Source organism: Lithobates pipiens, unplaced genomic scaffold, assembly GCF_037356315.1.
Source record: "Lithobates pipiens isolate NorthernLeopardFrog02 unplaced genomic scaffold, aLitPip1_a1.2 Scaffold_10, whole genome shotgun sequence".
In the NCBI taxonomy this organism is placed as follows: Eukaryota; Metazoa; Chordata; class Amphibia; order Anura; family Ranidae; genus Lithobates; species Lithobates pipiens.
In genome coordinates this window covers 101402778-101425975 of record NW_027507686.1, presented here as the reverse complement: position 1 = coordinate 101425975, position 23198 = coordinate 101402778, and the positions used below count along the sequence as shown (strand labels likewise).

General features: G+C 45.8%; 3 pseudogenes; all 3 read left to right on the top strand.

The window, feature by feature from the left end:
* Positions 1-2221: 2221 nt before the first annotated feature.
* LOC143945304 (5S ribosomal RNA) lies at positions 2222-2340 on the top strand (annotated as a pseudogene).
* A 3944-nt stretch (positions 2341-6284) lies between these two features.
* Positions 6285-6403, top strand: LOC143944490 (5S ribosomal RNA; annotated as a pseudogene).
* Positions 6404-21344: 14941 nt separating this feature from the next.
* LOC143945337 (5S ribosomal RNA) lies at positions 21345-21463 on the top strand (annotated as a pseudogene).
* The last annotated feature ends 1735 nt before the right edge of the window (positions 21464-23198 follow it).

The following is a 23198-nucleotide window of genomic DNA, read 5'->3' as shown; positions in this document are numbered from 1 at the left end:
ATCTCCAACGATCACCATGAGCTTACTATGTCTCGCGGAGGTATTCTTCCGAAAAGCGAAACTGGGTCCAGTAGAACCATCTGTTCCCATGCTCCTCCGTTTTATCCCTCATTGTGGCAGTCAGGTCTTCCATTCGTTCAATATCATTTACCCTTGCGAACCACTGGGTCACCATTGGAGCAGATTGCTCTTTCCACTGACTTGGGATACAGGCCCTAGCTGCATTGAGGAGATGTTTAAGTAAGGACTTATGATAACGCTTTCTCGACATAGGAGTTAGATTGAGAAGAACTGCTGCGGGATCATTGGCTAAGGAAATGTCTGTGAACTTGTGGATGAGTCTCAGGACAGGCTGCCAGAATGTTTGTAATTTAGGGCATTCCCCGAAAATGTGGAGAATGGTGCCAGCCTGTTGCCCGCAGCGACAGCAGCGGTCAGATTGACCGGGGAATATTTTGGCCAACACCCCCGGTGTACGATACCAGCGTGTGATCAGCTTATATGAGATCTCCTGATATTTACTGCAGAGTGACGACTTATGGGCGAAAAAGAGTATTCTGTCCTTCTGTGGTTTGGAGAATGTAGTTTGTAAGTCCCTTTTCCATTTAGCTAGGAAGGGTGGATCCGTGGAGGATTCTGCGTCTGTCAGGATTTGGTAGGACCTAGAGAGGAAACCACGAACTGGGCCATCATCCAGGCAAAGTTCCTCGAAGGGGTGGAATTGTCTAGAGAAGAACGAATGGTTAGGTAGTGATCCGAGGAAATGGATTAGCTGTCTAGCTCTCCAGCTATCCAATGCAACAGGTACTTGCTCTAGCAGTATGGTCCCGATGGGAATCAAGCCCGTGGGTCCAAGAAATAGGGATGCTCTCAGAAGCCCTTTCGGGGCTTGCCTGGTAAAGGCCTGGTCAGACAGGCCCGGAGGGAATCTAGGATGTCCAATAATTGGGGTCATAGGAGAAGGGAAGTTAGTCAGGTGGGAAAGGTGAAAAAATCTATCCATCTCGGCGAGCGAGGGGCCAATTAACGGGTGAGTAGTCACACAGGGCTCCAATGGCCTCCCCGCCCAAGGCAGACCAGTCAGTGGAACCCGCACCATCTCCTGCTCTAGCTTGACCCATAGCTTCACTTCCCCATGCCGGTGTCTTATCACATATGGTCCCAAATCGGATAGTGTCCGCTGTGTGCTGCGCATGCGCAGTACACAGCAACACAGATTCCGAAAATTGCCGAGCATGAACGGCGCCTGCGCACTGAGTCCAGGTTCTATCCCCACTATCCAAGTGGACATAGAGTAAGAATATAAAAGAGCCGAGCGCAGCGAGGCCGAGCCCGAAGCGTGGCGAGCGAAGCTCGCCTGCGAGGGGCCCTCTAATATTCACAACCCTATGTCCGCTTGGATGGTGGGGCTACCACCTCCACTCACCGCGCAGGCGCCGTTCGGCTTCGGAGATTTTCCAAAGCTTCGTCTGCTCCGTACTGCTCATGCGCAGTACGGCGCAGACACTATATCATGGCCGGACAGTATATGGCAGAACACCAGCACCAGTCAACCACCGGTGTCATGTGCGTCGCTGTGTAATATAGAGCAGGGTCCGGGAAGCCAATACCTCCCCGCAATTTCGGTCGCAACAGCATTGCCCTACCAATACGCATATGTTTTCCGCGCCAGAGGAACTTGATAAAGATTGAGCGAACCGCATGAAAGAAAGTCTGGGGTATTTTGATAGGTAAGGCTTGTAGTAGATACAGAAGTCGGGGCATTGCGTTCATATTACAGCGTCCGAACCATGACAGAGCTAGTGGGTCCCATCTCTTAGGGTCCCCTGTAAGCCCATAGGCTTCTTTTTATGTTGTTGGCTTTGACCTGTTTTTTTTGCTTGTTTCTCAAGGCGACCATCTTGGCGTTTGTCAAGAGGGTTGGGCGTGTCTTGAAGAGAATGCTTACGGCCACATCAACCTGAAAGCACCCGATCTCGTCTGATTTCAGAGGCTAAGCAGCGTCAGGCCTGGTTTGTACCTGGATGGGAGACTGCCTGGGAAGACCAGGTGCCATAGAAGGATCTGGTCTGGTTAGTGTCTTGATTGGGAGATCGCCTGGGAATACTGGATGCCGTAGGCTTCTTTTTATGTTGTTGGCTTTGACCTGTTTTTTTTAGCTTGTTTCCCAAGGTGACCATCTTGGCCTTTGTCAAGAGGCTTCAGAGTGCCCAAAGAGAGTGCCTACGGCCAAATCACCCTGAAAGAGCCCAATCTCATCTGATATCGGAGGCTAAGCAGCGATGGGCCTGGTTAGTACCTGGATGGGAGACAGCTTGGGAATACCAGGTGCCATAGGCTTCTCATTATGTTGTCGGCGTTGACCTGTTTTATTTTCCCTTGTTTCCCAAGGTGACCATCTTGGCATGTGCCAAGAGGGTTGAGAGTGCACAAAGAAATTGCCTACGAGCACAACACCCTGAAAGCGCCCAATCTCGTTTGGTCTCAGAGGCTAAGCAGGGTTGGGCCTGGTTTGTACCTGGATGGGAGACCGCCTGGGTTTTCCAGATGCCGCAGGCTTATTTTTATGTTGTTGGTGTTGACCTGTTTTTTTCGCTTGTTTCCCAAAGTGATCATCTTGGCATTTGTCAAGAGGGTTGAGAGTGCCTAAAGAGATCGCTTACAGCCGCATCACCCTGAAAGCACCCTATCTCTTCTGATTTCAGAGGCTAAGAAGGGTTGGGCCTAGTTAGTACTTGAATGGGAGACGGCCTTGGAATACTAGGTGCCGTAGTCTTCTTTTTATGTTGTTGGCGTTGACCTGTTTTTTTTCGCTTGTTTCCCAGGGTGACTATCTTGGCATTTTTCAAGAGGGATGAGAGTGCCCAAAGAGATTGCCTATGGGCACATCACCCTGAAAGCGCCCAATCTCCGCTGATCTCAGAGACTAGAAAGGGTCGCGCCTTGTTAATACCTGGATGGGAGACCGTATGGAAATACTAGGTGCGGTAGGCTTCTTTTTATGTTGTTGGCGTTGACTTGTTTTTTTTTTTTTGTTTCCCAAGGTGACCATCTTGGCGTTTGTCAAGAGGGTTGAGCGTGCCTGAAAAAGTCTACTATGGCTGCATCACCCTGAAAGAGCCAAATCTCATTTGATCTCAGAGGCTAAGCAGGGTTGGGACCTGGTTAGTACCTGGATGGGAGAACGCCTGGGATTTCTCGATGCCATAGGCTTTTTTTAAGTTGTTGGCATTGACTTATTTTTTTTTTTTTGTTTTATTCTTTTATTAAGTATAAGTAGAACAACATAAATATAACAGTCAACCATACAGCATGACCCAGGGTCACAATTACATGGTAACAAAAAATAGGCAGCCAAATAACTCTGGGTTCTCAGAGGGGAGTCCTAGAGTTTCATGCAGAAAAGAGAGAAACCCCACCTCGGACATGTAGTACAGTATAACTAATGCAGCCCTGTTCGGACAAATGTAATCATGGAGAGCAACTGGGACCACAGCGAGTCAGCTTATCATGACCTATGTGAACCAGAGTAAAATATGAGCCGGTCGTGTCCAGAACCCTGGGGCTCTTCTGGGTCCCAAAGGCTAGTAAGGAGACAAGGCATAGTCAAAAGGGAGGACGGGGGAAGAAGAGAGTGCAAAGACGGAGAGAGAGGAGGGGGGGGATGGCAGCGGGGAAAAATAGAAAAATAAAGACAAAAAGGGAGGGGGGGGGGATGCCACCCAGGGCAGACATGGCCTACGTAGGTAAACGTTAGATGTTCAGTCTTTTTCTGGGATAGGGGCGCTGCTCACCTCCCGAATGTAGTCTCAAGTACCAGAAAAATACCTCCAGGGCCTCCATGTAACACTAAATGCCTCTTCAGTGTTGTGAAGGGTGGCGGTCAATTCTTCCATCCGGAGAATATGATTGACTTTGGAATACCACAGCACCTTGGATGGGGGGCTGAGGCTGCCTCCACAGTGTGGGAATGCAGGCCCGGGTGGCGTTCAGGAGTTGCATCGGGAGGGTTTTTTTGTATTTTCGAACAGGCTGTTCGGTCAAGTGTAGAAGGCACGCTGCTGGGTTGTCTGCGATATCTACATTTCTAAAAGTTTTTATCGTCTCGGTCACCTCCACCCAAAAGTTCCTCAAGGCCGGGCATGCCCAGAAAATGTGTCCCATGGTCCCCGTATCTGAATTGCACCTCCAACAAACATCCGGGATCGATCTATTCATTTTATTCAGAAGGTATGGGACTCTATACCAGCGTGAGACTATCTTGTATCCTGATTCTTGATATTGGTTTGCGATGGAAGCTTTATGTACTAATGTCAGGATCTTGCCTATCTGTTGTGGGGTAAATGTGATGCCAAAGTCCCTCTCCCATTTGTGGATAAATGGTGGGGTCGACTCCTCCTCCTGACTACTTAATAGGTTGTACAGGAGGGAGAGGGTGTGTCGCACAGGTTCCTTTTTGTGACAGATGGATTCATAGGGCGTCAGGTCTCTAGGAGTGTAGGGGGCCCTTTGTATGGCCAGAAGAAAGTGATGAAGTTGATAAGCACTAAACAAGTCAAGCGGAGGGTCAGAAAGCTTGGCGACAGTTTGCGTGGTCGGGAGCCCTCCTGAGGGCCACACCTCTCCCAGACGCTGTTTCCCCACCACTGTCAACTGTCGCAGTTTCTTGTTGGTAAATCCCGGTGGGAAGTCTGGATTACCTATAACCGGAGTCATTGGTGACGGCAGGGGAGCAATGTGTGTGCAGCGGAACAACCTCCGCACAACAGCCAACGTAGCTCCCACTACGGGGTGATCTCTGAGGTCTTTTGGTAGGGAGGACAGGAGCCACGGGGAGGTCAATAGGGGAATGGATCCATCCTCAATCTCCATCTCCACCCACTGCTTGTGTGGGCCATTACAATGCCAATCAACGACTCTCGCTAGCAGAGTCACTCTGTAGTATTGTCTCAGATCTGGGAGACCCAGACCCCCCTTGTCCTTTGGTCTGGCAAGCAATTGCAAACGGGCTCTGGGCGGTTTGCGCAGCCAAATAAAGTCCCGGAGCAGCACCTGCAGTTGTCTGAAAAAAATTGGGGGTAACCGGATCGGTAATGTCTGGAACAAGTATAAAATCCGCTGGAGGGCCGTCATTTTGAATGCATTACAGCGCCTGAACCAGGTCAGTGTTAAAGCATGCCAGTTTCCCAAATCAGATTTCAGTCTATTCAGGAGAGGGACAAAATTAAGCGGGTACAATTGCGCCAAATACGCTGCGATGTCAACGCCCAGGTAACGTATAGATTTTTCAGCTCAGTAGAATGGAAAAGCGGAGCAGAGCCTCTTGGCCTCACCATCCGGGACCGATATATTCAATACAGCCAAAGGTGCAATTGATTTTATAGTTTGATAGGCTGCCGTATCGCCGGAGAGCCGCGAGTATATTGGGAAGCGAAATGTGTGGATTGGAGACGAAAGAAATTAGATCGTTAGCGTACGCCGCAATTTTGTGGTGTGCCGAGGGTTTGGATATGCCAGTAATATTCGGGTCATTCCGAACGTGACACATAAGTGGTTCCAGTGTCAGAATAAAAATTAGGGGAGACAGAGGGCACCCCTGCCTCGTCCCATTAGTGATGGGGAAAGATTCCGAGCACTCTGAAAGCACCCAATCTCGTCTGATCTTGGAGGCTAAGAAGAGTCAGGCCTGGTTAGTACCTGGATGGGAGACCACCTGGGAATACCAGCTATTGTAGGCTTCTTTTTATGTTGTTGGCCTTGATTCGTTTTTTTTTTTTTTTGGCTTGTTTCCCAAGGTGACCATCTTGGCATTTGTCAAGAGGGTTGAGAGTGCCCAAAGAGTTCGCTTACAGCAGCATCACCCTGGAAGAGCCCTATCTCTTCTCATCTCTGAGGCTAAGAAGGGTTGGGCCTAGTTAGTCCCTGGATGGGAGATGGCTTTGGAATACCAGGTGCCGTAGTCTTCTTTTTATGTTGTTGACATTGACCTGTTTTTTTTTCGCTTGTTTCCCAAGGTGACTATCTTGGCATTTGTCAAGAGGGTTGAGAGTGCCCAAAGAGATTGCCTATGGGCACATAAGCCTGAAAGCGCCCGATCTCCTCTGATCTCAGAGGCTAAACAGGGTCGGGCCTTGCTAGTACCTGGATTGGAGACCACCTGGGAATACTAGGTGCTGAAGGCTTATTTTTATGTTGTTGGCGTTGACTTGTTTTTTTTTTTTTTTTGTTTACCAAGGTGACCATCTTGGTGTTTGTCAAGAGGGTTGAGAGTGCTTGAAGAGCTCGCCTATGGCCACATAACCCTGAAAGCACCAGATCTCGTCTGATCTCAGAGACTAAACAGGGTCGGGCCTTGTTAATACCTGGATGGGAGACCACCTGGGAATACTAGGTGCTGTAGACTTCTTCTCATGTTGTTGGCGTTGACTTGATTTTTTTGTTTGTTTCCCAAGGTGACCATATTGGCGTTAGTCAAGGTTGAGAGTGCCTGAAGAAATCTCCTACGGCCACACCACCCTAAAAGAGCCCAATCTCATCTGATCTCAGAGGCTAAGCAGGGTTGGGACCAGGTTAGTACCTGGATGGGAGACCGCCTGGCTTCTTTTTATGTTGTGGCCGTTGACCTATTTTTTTCCGCTTGTTTCCAAGGTGACCATCTTGGTGTTTGTCAAGAGAGTTGAGAGTGCCTGAAGATATCGGCTATGGCCACATCACCCTGAATCTGTTCCATCTCGTCTGATCTTGGAGGCTAAGCAGGGTCGGGCCTGGTTAATGCCTGGATGGGAAACCGCCTGGGAATACCAGGTGTCGTAGGCTTCTTTTTTTTTTCAAATATAATTTTTTCTCCAAATAGGGGAAGACGGTCCCCCGAGTACATAATGCAACAGAGAAATACAGAGCAAAAGCAGCTGAACAATACTTGATACAGGTATATTCGCAACTGTGAGTCTGCCTTCCATCAATCACAATGATTCGAGGCACGGATAAAGTACTGTACCAAGATCCAGGGTCACACAAACCCCAGGTCCCTCCGGCATAATCCATCCAGAGGGGGGTGTGGGGCCGTCATTCCCAATTTTCCACTCTTTCCAAAAGAGAGAGGGGGTAGAGGGGGTGAGAGATAGGGGAGGAAGGCAGAAAAGAGAAGGGTTGAAAGATCAGAAAAGGAGAAGAGGGGACGAGACACGATGGCAGCCACTGTCCTAGGGGCCAGTCAAGGAAAGCTCAGAGCACTAAGGCGATAGCAGGCGACATCCTTCCAGCGAGAATATAAAGGTATTCCAGATGTCTCAGGTTTGTTTAAAAAATTCTTGTATACCTTGTGATGTGAGGATCAAGTCCTTAAGTTTAATGAAAGGGGGGGAACATTTTTTCCAATAGAGAGGGATGCAGGATTTCGCCGCATTTATCACATGCCGTAAAATAGATTTTTTTGTACTTCTTAATGGGAATCTGTGAATGGTGCAAGAGAAAGAATGCAGCCTCTTCCTGGATGGAGAAGTCTGTGAATTTTTGTGTTATGCATCGGATCTCTGTCCAGAAGTCCACCAAGCTGAGGCAGGACCAAAAAATGTGCAGCAACGTGCCCTCTTCTTCTCCACACCTCCAGCATATGTTCGAGGAAGAGGAGAAACATTTCTGCAGCTTTGATGGTGTCAAATACCACCTGGTGAGAAGTTTAAAATTCGTCTCCTGTATCTTCATGCACAGCGACATTTTGAGAGCCAAAGTGATAATGCGTTGTGTCTGTGCTGGGGAAAATTAGCAATTAAGGTCCTTTTCCCAGTTGGACAGACAGGTTAAGTGTGGGTAATCTGTTTGAGAGAGAATGTGGGCCAAAGGGCCTTCGCTCCTGCATAGAGTCTCAAACTCCGTCTGAGGGCGGGCGAACGTTTGAGGATTGGGGATGGAATGGAGAAAATGATGTCGTTGCGCCGCTCTCCAAAAAGGCAGTTGGAAAAGCCCTGTCGGATCTGTTAGGGTTGAGAAAGAAGGCCATTTTCCATCAATGACGAATTTAGACGCATTGTCTAGGTTGGAATTTCTAAGTGGGTCCCCAGTTCAAAGGTTGGATGGCCACGTATAGGGAATAGGGGGGAAGTCAAAGACGTGAGTGTGTTTTGGGTAGCGATCAGGTGACTGACTTTCAACTAAGCCCCTATAGTGGGATGTGACATAAATTCTGTGGGTAAATACTTATAGCACCACATGGCGCTTCTTAGCGGAATTCGGGAGTGAGCTTAGAAAGTTTGTTTCGATTCCAGTCCAATACACGGCCCAGATGGGAGGCCAGGTAGTAGCGTCGCAAGTTAAGGAGAACCAACCCTCCCTGTGACCGCTTAAGTCTGGGATTTTTGTGGGCCCAGTTAAATTGAGCGAGCAAGGATTGAGCTTGCTTAAAAAACAGGACTGGAATCTGGATCGGGAGAGCTTGGAAAAGATAAGTAAATTTAGGGAGTATGTTCATTTTAATGAGATTGCATCTGCTGAACCAGGAATGGAGGCCAGAATGCCACCCGTGAAGCAAACTGCGGATCTTAGTGACAAGGGGTGGGGGGAAGTTCAACATAAACGTACGCGCGATGTCCGGTGGAATGTAAGTACGTGAGTATATCTTACTTATCCATGCCAGCATCCGTTCACTCAGACCTATATGGCAAAGGACCGAGAACATTAATATCCATTTGACCCGATCAAAAGCCTTCTCGGCATCAGTACTCATGAAAAGACAAGGGGTCCCAGATGACTTTGCTTTACGGATCAGGGTAAGCACCTTAGTGGTGTTGTCCCTATCTTCCCTGGTGGGAATAAAACCTAACTGGTCAATATGTATAAGGGACTACAAGTGATGTGCCAATCACGTGGCGAGGAGTTAGAGAATAGTTTTAGGACCGAATTTTGGAGGGAAATGGGTCTGTAGCTCCCACATAGGCCCGGGTCTTTGCCCTCCTTAGGTATCAACGAGATGTGGGCTCTAAGGGTATCCTCAGGAAAATCCCCATTTGAGCTCAGAGTATTAAATAAATTCACCAAGCGCAGGCCGAGAATAGGGAGGAAGGTCTTAAAGTATTGTGCGGTACATCCGTCAGGGCCCGGAGCCTTACCCACCTTCGGAGGTCCCACGGCCGTCTGGACTTCTTCCAGTGTGATCGGGTCCTCCAAGTACTCCCGTGATTCCGATGAGAGGGTTGGTAGACCAGAACCGGTTACATATCTGTCTATATTGTCCTGTCCAGACCCTGAATCGGGCAGGTTGTAGAGATCAGAGTAACATTTTTCAAAGACTTCAACTATTTGGGTTGGGGTAGAGGCCCTCTGGCCATTCTCATCTATCAACTGTGGTATGTAAGAGCCAGATTTCAACTCCTTTACCGACCTGGCTAAGATTTTTCTGCATTTGTCCTCTGACTCCTACGTCAGTTTACGACTAAACTGGAGTGCCGCTTTCGCTTTATAATGGAGTAGGACAGCAATATGGGTATGGAGTGTCCCCAATTCAATCTCTAAGGTCCGTAAGGGGGTATGTTTATGTTTCGCTTCCACAGAGGCAAGTTCACGAAACAGATTAGCAAGCTGTTCCTGATAAGTACCCTGCGGAGTACTGACTTGTGAGCCTCCCAAATTATCCCCGGGTCACAGTCCTGCTTTAGTTTTCTTGGAAATAAAGGTCCAATTCCCTGGTCACATCTGCTAAAACTTCCGGTATCTGGATGAGGCTCTCATTAAGGTGCCAGAATAGAGACCTAGGTGAGGGGTAGGGAGCGAGGAGCAAGAGGCAGAAGTGTCAACCGATGGCGAAAGGGGACATTAAAGTCCCCACCTAATATCAATTGGCCCTATCGAAAGTCACATAATCTGTGCAGGGTAGTTCTGAGGAACGTGTCTTGGTGATCATTGGGAGCGTACACAGTGGCAAATGTAAAAAGGCGCTCTCCAATGTGGCCCCTAAGAAAAAGATATTGGCCCCCAGGGTCCACCAGAGAATCCTGGAGAACCCAGGGGAGCCTGCTAGAGATCAGAATGGAGAGGAGGGGTTAGTAGAGTGGTAGACCTTAGGGAAGGATCTCGACCATAGAAAGGGGAGGCTAGTATTTTTAAAATGTGTTTCTTGTATAAAGGCCACATCAGTACAGGATGTGTTCAGTTTTCCCAGGAGGATCCACCGTTTTTCAGGGGAGTTCAGTCCCTTAACGTTTAGAGAGGTGACCTTGACTGAGTCTCCCATCGCTCCTCGGGGAGGGGGAGGGGGACGTCAGAGAAAAGCAAAGAAAGTTTAACCAAGGTAGGTTTTGGGTAGGTAATGCATGGCGGGAACTAAGGGGGAGAAAGGAAGGGCAAATGGAAGGAAAGGTAAAGGGAAAAAGAGGCCGGGCACCTCAACCCCAGGGGGAGAGGGAAATTAAGGGTTGTCCGCACTCAACAGTACAGGAAGGGTATACTAAAACAGCACAATTATGCTATAGCGCTTACCAGATGTACACTGGGTTTAAAGCGCTGTCCTACTTGGGTTATTGGGTAGACAAGTCGGAGAGGGAGCCCCCGAATCCTAGTCCCCCCAGTCCCGGCAGTGGTAAATGTCACGTCTGATACCGGTATGCAAATAAAAGACAATCAGTAACATCATAGAACCAAAAAACAATAGTATAACCAAAACAGAGGTAAGGCATATAACTGTCAGCACTCAGGGGTCTCCTCAGCTCGCCCTAAACGTAGGCATGCACGAGGGAGCCCGTCACAACAGAAAAGGCATCACAGAATGGTATCCACCACCCCCCGTCCCATACCCCTAAAGTACATGCAGTCCCCGAACAAATGCATTTCTCCCTTTGGCAGATTGTCCTCTCCTTACCCCCTCTCCCCCGTCCACGCCCCGGGGGGAAAAGGGGCAGGGAAGGGGGGAAAGGGGGAGTGGAAGGGGGGAAAGGGGGAGTGGAAGGGGGAAAGGGGGAGGGAAAGGAGGGAAGGGAAGGGTGGGAAGGGGGGGAAGGGAGGGGGGAAACAGGGGAGAGGGGACAAACATGCAGAAATGTCAAGTCCTTTAGCGCACTCCCACCAGCAAACACCCGGACCCCATAAATTTCAACTCCTCCCCTCCATGGTCACCACATCAAGATGAAAGAGGAGCAGCCCTGGTCGGTGCATGGAAAATCCGGCAGGCAAGGGGCTGGGGCCACCATCCCTCCATCCAATGGGAGACTTCACCCGAGCAGCAGTCCTGGGGCCCGCCAATTAGTGTCTCTCCTGCATCGCCATCGGGGGCTGTGTAGAGCATCCAGAGGGAGGCTGGGACCGCCCAAACAGTAAGGGGTAAATCCTCCAGGGCGGTCCAGAGTCACCCTGGAGGGAAGCAGTGTCTCGTACCAATAGGCTCAATAAATAAGTCATCCAGGGTCCCCGAAAGCTGCAGAAGGCAATGTCGGCAAAGAGTAGGTGGGAGCCAGAGGGGGGGACAAGGGGCGCATTCAGGGGGAGGGGACACATATGCGGGAATGTCAAGCCCTTCCAGTACAGCGCATTAGGTATCACTCAGACCCCCCAAAGTGCAACTCCCCCATCTAAGGTGAAGACTCCAGAAGGGAAGATGAGCCGCCCTGGTCTGTACATGAAAGAACCTGCTGCCAAGGGGTTGGGGCCATCATCCCTTCCTCCAATGGGAGATGCCACCGGAATGAAAGCCCCGTGTCCTGTCAAGTGGTGCCCCTCTGACAATGTCGTTGTGGTATATGTGGAGCATCCAGGGAGAGGCAGGGACCACCCAAACAGTGAGGGGTAAAGCCTCCAAGGGGGACCGGTGTCAGACAGGAGGATAGCGGTGTCTTGTACAAGTTGGTTAATTAGACAAGTCATCCAGTGTGTTCCTGTGAGCAGCAGAAAGAAAGTTCGGTAAGGATTATGAATGGGTGGGGGCCAGGGAGTGCATAAAACTGCCACCAGATGACCGGGGCAGAGAGGGCAAGGGGATGAAACTCATATCTGGTAGGTGGGGGCGGGGGTGAGGAGTGTCCCTCATATTACTCACGTTGGCCATACCTTGAAGCTGAGCGCTCTGCATACCCAGGACGTTCTTCTGTATAATCTAGCCTATCTGTATACATTAGCCTGTCTTTTGTACACATTAGTCGGTCCTCTGTATACACTAGTCTGTCTGTATACACTAGTGTATACAGATAAGCTAGATTATACAGAAGAACGTCCTGGGTATGCAGAGATGGAGGCTAGGGTATACAGAGAGAGAGGCTAGAGTATGCATACTTGCTAGGGTATACAGACGGACTAGTGTATACAGAAGACCGGCTAGTTTATATAGGGAGGCTAATGTGTGCAAAAGACAGGCTAGTGTATACAAATAGGCTAGATTATAGAGAAGAACATCTTGGGTATGCAGAGAGAGAGGCTGGGTTACACAGAGAGGCTGGTGTATGCAGACTTGCTAGTGTATACAGACGGACTAGTGTATAGAGAGGCTTGGGTATACAGAGAGCTAATGTATAAAGAGCAGCTAGTGTATACAAAAGACATCCAAGGGTATAAAGAGAGACTCGTGTATGCAGAAGACCGGCTAGTTTATACAGAGAGGCTAAAGTGTACAAAACACAGGCTAGATTATACAGAAGAACGTCATGGGTATGCAGAGATGGAGGCTAGGGTATACAGAGAGAGAGAGACTGTGTTACACAGAGAGGCAGGAGTATGCAGACTTGCTAGTGTATACAGATGGACTAGTGTATACAGTAGACCGGCTAGTTTATACAGAGAGGCTAATGTGTACAAAAGACAGGCTAGTGTATACAGATAGGCTAGATTATACACAAGAAGGTCCTGGTTATGCAAGAGATGGAGGCTAGGGTATGCAGAGAGAGAGGCTTGGTTACACTGACTTGCTAATGTATACAGACGGACTAGTGTATACAGAGGACCGGCTAGTTTATATAGAGAGGCTAATGTGTACAAAAGACAGGCTAGTTTATACAGATAGGCTAGATTATACAAAAGAACGTCCTGGGTATGCAGAGATGGAGGCTAGGGTATACAGAGAGAGAGTGAGGCTGGGTTACACAGAGAGGCAGGAGTATGCAGACTTGCTAGAGTATACAGGGGGACTAGTGTAATACAGAAGACCGGTTAGTTTATACAGAGAGGCAAATGTGTACAAAAGACAGGCTAGTGTATACAAATAGGCTAGATTATAGAGAAGAACGTCCTGGGTATGCAGAGATGGATGGCTAGTGTATACAGATAGGCTAGATTATACAGATAGGCTAGATTATACAGAAGAACGTCCTGGGTATGCAGAGATGGAGGCTAAGGTATACAGAGAGAGAGGCTAGAGTACGCATACTTGCTAGTGTATACAGATGGACTAGTGTATACAGAGGACCGGCTAGTTTATACAGAGAGGCTAATGTGTACAAAAGACAGGCTAGTGTATACAAATAGGCTAGATTATAGAGAAGAACGTCCTGGGTATGCAGAGAGAGCAGTTGGGTTACAAAGAGAGGCTAGTGTATGCAGACTTGCTAGTGTATCCCGGTGGACTAGTGTATACAGAGAGGCTTGGGTATACAGAGAGCTAATGTATAAAGAGATGCTAGTGTATACCGACGGACTAGTGTATACAGAGGACCGGCTAGTTTATACAGAGAGGTTAATGTGTACAAAAGACAGGCTAGTTTATACAGATAGGCTAGATTATACAGAAGAACGTCCTTGGTATGCAGAGATGGAGGCTAGGGTATACAGAGAGAGAGAGCGAGGCTGGGTTACACAGAGAGGCAGGAGTATGCAGACTTGCTAGTGTATACAGATGGACTAGTGTATACAGTAGACCGGCTAGTTTACACAGAGAGGCTAATGTGTACAAAAGACAGGCTAGTGTATACAGATAGGCTAGATTATACAGAAGAAGGTCCTGGTTTATGCAAGAGATGGAGGCTAGGGTATGCAGAGAGAGAGGCTTGGTTACACAGACTTGCTAGTGTATACAGATGGACTAGTGTATACAGAGGACCGGCTAGTTTATACAGAGAGGCTAATGTGTACAAAAGACAGGCTAGTGTATACAAATAGGCTAGATTATAGAGAAGAACGTCCTGGGTAAGCAGAGATGGAGGCTGGGTTACACAGAGAGGCTAGTGTATGCAAGCTTGCTAGTGTATACAGACGGACTAGTGTATACAGTAGACCAGCTAGTTTATACAGGGAGGCTAATGTCTACAGAAGACCGGCTAGTGTATACACATAGGCTAGATTATAGAGAAGAACGTCCTGGGTATGCAAAGAGAGGCTAGTGTATGCAGACTTGCTAGTGTATACCGGTGGACTAGTGTATACAGAGAGGCTTGTGTATACAAAAGACAACCAAGAGTAGACAGTGAGGATCGTGTATACAGAGCTACAGAGAAGCCAATTTGTACAAAAGACAGGCTAGTGTATACAGATAGGCTAGATTATACAGAGGAAGGTCCTGGGTATGCAGAGATGTAGGCTAGGGAATCCAGAGAGAGACTGTGTTACACAGAGAGGCTAGAGTATGCAGAAGACCGGCTATTTTTTTTACAGATAGGCTTGTGTATACAGAAGACAGTCTGGGGAATTCAGTGAGGCTAGTGTATGCAGAGAGGCTGGGACACCGAGACTATTGTAAAAAGAAGGCAGGCTAGTGTATATAGATTACGGGCACCTGTATACAGAAGACAGAGAGGCTAGTCTATATTGAGTGGCTGGTGTACACAGAGAGATTAATGTATACAGAAAAGCTAGCGTGTAAAGAAGACAGGGCTTTATTTTTTGCTAATGCAACTACTTTTGAAACATATAAAGTGCTTTTTTCATATTTTGGTGCTGTTAAAAAGTGGTGTGTTGTCAGTGGTGATATCAATGTGACAGTTAATGTGGAGAACTACAACTATTCAAAATAGAGCAAAAGAGTGCTAAGTTTATTTTGTTAAGTCATTGACTGATAGACGTTAAGTAATTGGCCGTTATTGGTTTGGCAGTACATGGTTTATTTTGATGTAAGATAGTTTTATTCTCTACTTATAGCCGAGTTTTAGACGACTTTATTATTAGCATTATTCGCATTATTCATATATATTATGCAGAGTGTAAGTATTGCAGTGAGACGATATTGCTTTTAAAAGATTTGTATTATTATATATAGCATTGTTAGCAGACCAATAGGACAATTTACATGGCTTAATATTGCAGAGCGTATTTATTTATCAGGAAAGAGATTCAAAGCGTTAGTTGCAGTAGCTTCATAAAACTGAGAAATCGTTGCATTACTCTAAATTTAAAATATGTTCCGGCAGCACTGAAAAGACGATATTAGATGAGTGATCTAAATGTTAATATGTTAATATGTGCTAAGGTAGAAATTAGATGGTTTAGTGTGAGATGGTTTACCAGGATTTAGAGATAGTAATCTGTTTATACTAGTAATAAATATAGCAAAATAACTATAACGGGTTTAAGTGGAAATACACGAAATAACAGCAACAACGTGTGTAGGTTTTTATCAATCAAGTTCATTACGTGTCTTTAATCATGTAGTGAATATACCCCAATATTGGAGCACAAGGGTGAGAAAGCATAATAACTAACAGAGGATGACATGGCAAAAAGACAAACTGCATTAGAAATGTGAATATGAATTAGAGTTGAAATGCCAATCGCCACGGCTACGTACAGCAAAGTGTGAGCTAAGCAGCTAAATATATTGCAGTCGAAATGAGATCGGAAGCGTTAGTTGCAGTAGCTCCAAAATGACTGAGAAATCATTTCATTACTCTAAATGTAAAAGTTATCCCGGTAGCACTGAGTGGACTGATATTAGATGAGTGATCGTTCTAGTACAAATTCAGTTTCCTATAGCAGAGAGATACCAGCTAAATGTGAGACGAGCAATTAAACTGTTCACGGTAGCATTGCATTACTCTTAATATGTGCAGCGTGTAAAGAAGCAATAAGATGGTTTTGTATTATCCTAAAATTAGCAGTATACGTAATAAAGGTGAGTAGGTAACCTGGATTTAGACATAGCAAACTCTATAATCTAATTTAGCAAAATTAGAAAAGATAATATTGAGACAGTATATACAGGTCGAGTTTAAGTGGAAATACACAAAATATCTAGCTTACCTTTACATTGTTCAATAGAGCGTTGCAAAGAAATACCAAGGCAGAATGTCGGAATAGCAATTAGATGAGATGATTGCTGTAATCATGAAATATCAGCAACGCCTAGGTTTCTATCGGATGAGAAAGTATAATAACTGGCAAAGTATGACATGGCAAAGAGACAAATTGCATTAGAGATGTGAGATGGACATGAAATGTCAATCCCCATTGGTTACTTACATGTAAACGCGGCTACATACAGCAAAGTGTGAGCTAAGCAGCTAAAGGGTATTTAAGAGTAAATTGACGTAGCTTGAAAATTCCAACGTGTAAATAGTTCCATTAATTATGTTACGCACGAAGACGGCTTACACTGACTGTTTTCCGTTTCCACTGGTCATCGGCATAATGTATCAGTAACCATGAACATTAATAGTGATAGACAGCTTACATTAGGATGTATGCATGATGTGAATGTAAAATGAATGTAAAATAGTTGCATTATGTGTTATTAATGTAATCAAACTGTATTGCTATGCCTTGCTACTGATTTGCAATCAAGTAAACCGTCCCACTGCTTTTCTCACATTTTGCCGCTGTTAAAAAATGTGTTGCAAGTGTTATGTGTTACAAATGGTTATCAGTGTGACAGTTAATGTGGAGAAGAAGTTATACACAAAATAGAGTCAGAAAAAGAATCCAATTGCATAGAGGTAGCGAGAGATGGTTGCATTAATCTTAATGTGCAGTGTGTAAAAGGTTTTAAAAAGATGGTTTTGTGTGACTTTTGCTTTAACGTAAAATTAGCTGTAGACATTATAACTTGTTACAATGATTTAGAGATAGTAATCTCTATAAAATAATAATAATAAGTATAGCAAAACAAATTAGGAAAATTTTGAGGCAGTATGTATAGGTCGAGATATAGTGAATACACAAAAGGGATCAAGGGATAGTAGCAAAGTCAAGGGATAAATGCAAAGGTACTCTATTTAACAGTAAATTGACGTAGCTTGCAAATTCCAACGTGTAAATCGTTCCATTAATTTTGCTGCGCACGAAGACGGCTTACACTGACTGTTTTCCGTTTCCACTGGAAAGAGAATCCTATTGCATAGAGGTAGCGAGAGATGGTTGCATATGGCAGAAAGACGGCTTACACTGCTTTTCTCACATTTTGCTGCGGTAAAAAGAAATGTTTTGTCACTGTGTTTAAACTGTGACAGATAAGGTGGAGAAAAAGAAGTAATACAGAAAATAGAGTCAAACAGTGGAAACGTGTATTTGTCATGACAGCTGATACTGGTTGAGCAATAAAACTGTTTTATTAAGATGTAAGACTAGTTTTATTCTCTACATATAGGCTTTTAACAGAGTTGTATAATATAGGCGACAAATAGGACATTTAAATGGCTTAATATTGTAGGGAGGAAGCATCGCTGTTCAAAAGTAAGAGATTGAAAGCTTAGCTTGAAAATGGCCGAGAAATAGTTGCGTTAGTCTAAATTTAAAGGATATGCCGGTACCAATGAGAAAGCTTATTGATTGACTAGTTGATCTTTGCATTACACAATCCTATTATTATTATTATTATTAAGATCATAGTGCAGAGAGATACTCAGTTAATGTCAGAGATACTCGGTCAATGTCAGAAAAGCAATAAAACTGTTTACATCGTTAGAGAGCGATGTTTACATTACTCTTAGTATGTGCCGCATGTCTGGTAGCAAATGGATGGTTTTGTGAACATTTTGCATTAAGGTACAATTAGCGGTAGAAGTGAATAGATTTAAGCGGATTTTGAGATAGTACTCTCCATTTCTAATAAGAAATAAAGAAAAATAAGTCAGGATGGTGTGTCAGGACTGTCACATACTCACAGTCCCGGTACAAATATGCAAAATAGAGCAAAAGAATACATGGTTTATTTTGATGTATGATAGTTTTATTGCATGCTTGATGTGGATGATTAAAATCGTGTAGTGATCTATATTTAGCATAAGAATGAAAAGGCATAACATGGCAATGAGACAAACTCCATTAGAGATGTGAGCTAGATGAAATGATGAAATGTCTCTGTATAGCCCAGATTGTCTTCTGTTATCACTTAGCCTACCCTCTAAATTCACTAGCCTCTCTATATACACTGGCATGCAGAAGCTTCTGCATGCCAGCATGTTTACACTAGCCGGTCTTCTGCATACAATAGCCTGTCTTCGATATACACTAGCCTATGTTCTGAATACACTAGCCCGTCTTCGGTCTTCTGTATTCCCTAGCCTGTCTTCTGTATACATTAGTCTCTCTGTATAAACTAGCATCTCTGTATACCTCAAACTGTCTTTCTTTATAGCCTGTCTAGCCTTTCTTCTGTACACACTAGCTTCTCTGTATACACTAACCAGGCTTCTATATACAATAGCTTCACTCTATGCATTAGCCTCTCTGTATAATCTAGCCTCTCTATATACCCTCTCTCTATATATAGTGTTCTGCATCTCCGTAGTGGTAGCCTCTCCGTAGAAGCCAGCCTTTATTCTGTATTCACTAGCCTTTCTTCAGCATGTTTACACTAGCCGGTCTTCTGCATACAATAGCCTGTCTTCGATATACACTAGCCTATGTTCTGAATACACTAGCCCGTCTTCTGTCTTCTGTATGCCCTAGCCTGTCTTCTGTATACATTAGTCTCTCTGTATAACCTAGCATCTCTGTATACCTCAAACTGTCTTTCTTTATAGCCTGTCTAGCCTTTCTTCTGTACACACTAGCTTCTCTGTATACACTAACCAGGCTTCTATATACAATAGCTTCACTCTATGCATTAGCCTCTCTGTATAATCTAGCCTCTCTATATACCCTCTCTCTATATATAGTGTTCTGCATCTCCGTAGTGGTAGCCTCTCCGTAGAAGCCAGCCTTTATTCTGTATTCACTAGCCTTTCTTCAGCATGTTTACACTAGCCGGTCTTCTGCATACAATAGCCTGTCTTCGATATACACTAGCCTATGTTCTGAATACACTAGCCCGTCTTCTGTCTTCTGTATGCCCTAGCCTGTCTTCTGTATACATTAGTCTCTCTGTATAAACTAGCATCTCTGTATACCCCAAACTGTCTTTCTTTATAGCCTGTCTAGCCTTTCTTCTGTACACACTAGCTTCTCTGTATACACTAACCAGGCTTCTATATACAATAGCTTCACTCTATCCACTAGCCTCTCTGTATAATCTAGCCTCTCTATATACCCTCTCTCTATATATAGTGTTCTGCATCTCCGTAGTGGTAGCCTCTCCGTAGAAGCCAGCCTTTATTCTGTATTCACTAGCCTTTCTTCTGTATGCTGTAGTCTTTTATATATACTAGCTTCTCTGTACACCCTTGCATCTCTGTAATACACTAAACCCTCTGTATACCACAGCCTGTCTTCTGTATACACTAGACTGTAAACACTAGCTAGAATACACCAGCCTGTCTTCTGTACCCACTAGAATCTCTGTATACACTACCCAGTCTTCTGTATACACTGTCAGCTTGGATGTATACCCAAGCCTGTCTTCTGTATACACTAGTCTCTCTATATCCACTGTCCTATCTGTATACCAGCTTCTCTGTACACACTAGCACTGTAACAGTACTAGGTTCCTGTATTACAGAAACAGAACACCAGCAATAAGGTGTATACTGTGCAGGAGGCACACAACACCGACTCTAACTTCTGCACTGCAGATGCATGTATTGCAGAAATTGAACACCAGTAATAAAGGGTAGCTTCAGGTGTGTACTGTGCAGGAGGCACATAACACCCACTGTAACAGTGCTAGGTTCCCAAGCAGTAAAGACACTGTCCCTGCCTATCGTCCTCTTTCCCTGACCACCGCAACACACTATACAAGGACTTATATAGTATGGGGTGTGTACTAAACCCCCCTGAGCTATAATTGGCCACAGGAATCCTGCCTGTGGTGAATTGTGGCTCTCCTCACACAGGATGTCACATCTGTTCTTATTATATAGAACCTATTATGCTCCTCGTAAACTTTTTCAGTTTGGCCGAACGGCCGGACGCAAGTTGCCCCCGGTGCGGGAACATGGGGGGAGACATGATGCACATGTTTTGGAGATGCCCGAAGTTGATCCGCTACTGGACAGAGGTGACAGGAACCATTGATCGGGTGGTTGGAACCTCCACCAGGATGGAGGCGAAGTATTGTCTCCTGGGATTAGTTGAAGGAGTTGGAAACCCGGGAAGTAGCCAGATGGCAGTTCTGAGATGCCTATTTCAGGCAAGGAAACTGATTGCCCAACCCTGCTTAGCCTCCAATGTTGGCAATGACTTGGTTTTTTTCGCTTGTTTCCCAAGATGACCATGTTGGCATTTGTCAAGATGGTTGAGCGTGCCCGAAGAGATCGCCTATGGCCCCATCACCTTGAAAGTGCCTGATCTTGTCTGATCTCGGAGGCTAAGCATTGTCGGGCCTGATTAGTAACTGGATGGGAGACCAACTGGGAATACTAGGTGCCGTAGCATTCTTTTTATGTTGTTGGCGTTGACATGTTTTTTTTTTCCGCTTGTTTCCCAAGGTGATCATCTTGGCATTTGTCAAGAGGGCTGAGAGAGCCCAAAGAAATCTCCTACGGCCACATCCCCCTGAAAGCGCCCCGATCTCATCTGATCTCAGAGGCTAAGTAGGGTCCGGCCTGGATAGTACCTAATTAAAGGTGCCGTAGGAATCTTTTTATATTGTTGGCTTTGACCTGTTTTTCTTTCGCTTGTTTCCCAAGTTGACCATTTTAGCATCAGTCAAGAGTTTTGAGTATGTCCCAAAGCGTTCGCCTGAGGTCACATCACCCTGAAAGCACCCGATCTCAGAGGCTAAGCAGGGTCTGGGTCAGATGGGAGACCGCCAGGGTCTATGTTGTTGGCGTTGACCTTTTTTTTTTCACTTGTTTCCCAAGATAACCATCTTGGTATTTGTCAAGAGGGTTGAGAGTGTCTAAATAGAACACTTATGGCCACATCACCCTGAAAGTGCACAATCTCATCTGATCTCGGAGGCCTAGCAGTGTACGGCCTGGTTAATACCTGTATGGGAGACCATCTGTGAATAGCAGGTGCCGTAGGCTTCTTTTTATGTTGTTGGCGTTTACCTGTTTATTTTCGCTTGTTTCCCAAGGTGACCATCTTGGTGTTTAACAAGAGGGTTGAGAGTGCCCAAAGAGATCACCTATGGCCCCATCACCCTGAAAGCGCCCAATCTCATCTGATCTCAGAGGCTAAACAGTGTCGGGCCTGGTTAGTACCTGGATGGGAGACCGCCTGGAAATACCAGGTGCCATAGACTTCTTTTTTTGTTGTTGGCTTTGAACTGTTTTTTTCGCTTGTTTCTCAAGGTGACCATCTTGGCGTTTGTCAAGAGGGTTGGCCGTGTCTTGAAGAGAACGCTTACGGCCACATCACACTGAAAGCACCCGATCTCGTCTGATTTCAGAGGCTTAGCAGCATCAGGCCTGGTTAGTACCTGGATGGGAGACTGCCTGGGAAGACCAGGTGACATAGAAGGATCTGGTCTGGTTAGTGTCTTGATTGGGAGATCGCCTGGGAATACCGGATGCCGTAGGATTCTTTTTATGTTGTTGGCTTTGACCTGTTTTTTTTCCCTTGTTTCCCAAGGTGACCATCTTGGCATTTGTCAAGAGGGTTGAGAGTGCACAAAGAAATTGCCTACGGGCACAACACCCTGAAAGCGCCCAATCTCGTTTGGTCTCAGAGGCTAAGCAGGGTTGGGCCTGGTTTGTACCTGGATGGGAGACCGCCTGGGTTTTCTAAATGCTGCAGGCTTCTTTTTATGTTGTTGGCGTTGACTTGTTTTTTTTGTTTGTTTCCCAAGGTGACCATCTTGGCGTTTGTCAAGAGGGTTGAGCGTGCATTTGATCTCAGAGGCTAAGCAGGGTTGGGACCTGGTTAGTACCGGGATGGGAGACCGCCTGGGATTTCTCGATGCCATAGGCTTTTTTTTAAGTTGTTGGCATTGACTTATTTTTTTTTTTTGTTTTATTCTTTTATTAAGTATAAGTAGAACAATATAAATATAACAGTCAACCATACAGCATGACCCAGGGTCACAATTACATGCTAACAAAAAATAGGCAGCCAAATAACTCTTTGTTCTCAGAGGGGAGTCCTACAGTTTCATGCAGAAAATAGAGAAACCCCACCTCCGACATGTAGTACAGTATAACTAGTGCAGCTCCGTTCGGACAAATGTAATCATGGAGAACAACTGGGACCACAGTGAGCCAGCTTATCATGACCTACGTGAACCAGAGCAAAATATGAGCCGGTCATGTCCAGAACCCTGGGGTTCTTCTGGGTCCCGAAGGCTAGTAAGGAGACAAGGCATAGTCAAAAGGGAGGACGGGGGAAGAAGAGAGTGCAAAGACGGAGAGAGAGGAGGTGGGGGGATGGCGACGGGGAAAAAAAGAAAAATAAAGACAAAAAAAAAGGGGGGGAATGCCACCCAGGGCAGACATGGCCTACGTAGGTAAACGTTAGATGTTCAGTCGTTTTCTGGGACGGAGGCACTGCTCACCTCCCGAATGTAGTCTCGAGTACCAGTAAAATACCTCCAGGGCCTCCATGTAACACTAAATGCCTCTTCAGTGTTGTGAAGGGTGGCGGTCAATTCTTCCATCCGGAGAATATGATTGACTTTGGAATACCACAGCACCTTGGATGGGGGCTGAGGCTGCCTCCACAGTGCGGGAATGCAGGCCGGGGCGGCATTCAGGAGTTGCATCGTGAGGGTTTTTTTGTATTTTCGAACAGGCTGTTCGGTCAAGTGTAGAAGGCACGCTACTGGGAAGCCAAAAGTTCCTCAAGGTCGGGCATGCCCAGAAAAGGTGTCCCATGGTCCCCATATCTGAATTTCACCTCCAACAAACATCCGGGATCGATCTATCCATTTTATTCAGAAGGTATGGGACTCTATACCAGCGTGAGACTATCTTGTATCTTGATATTGGTTTGCGATGGAAGCTTTATGTACTAAGGTCAGGATCTTCCCTATCTGTTGTGGG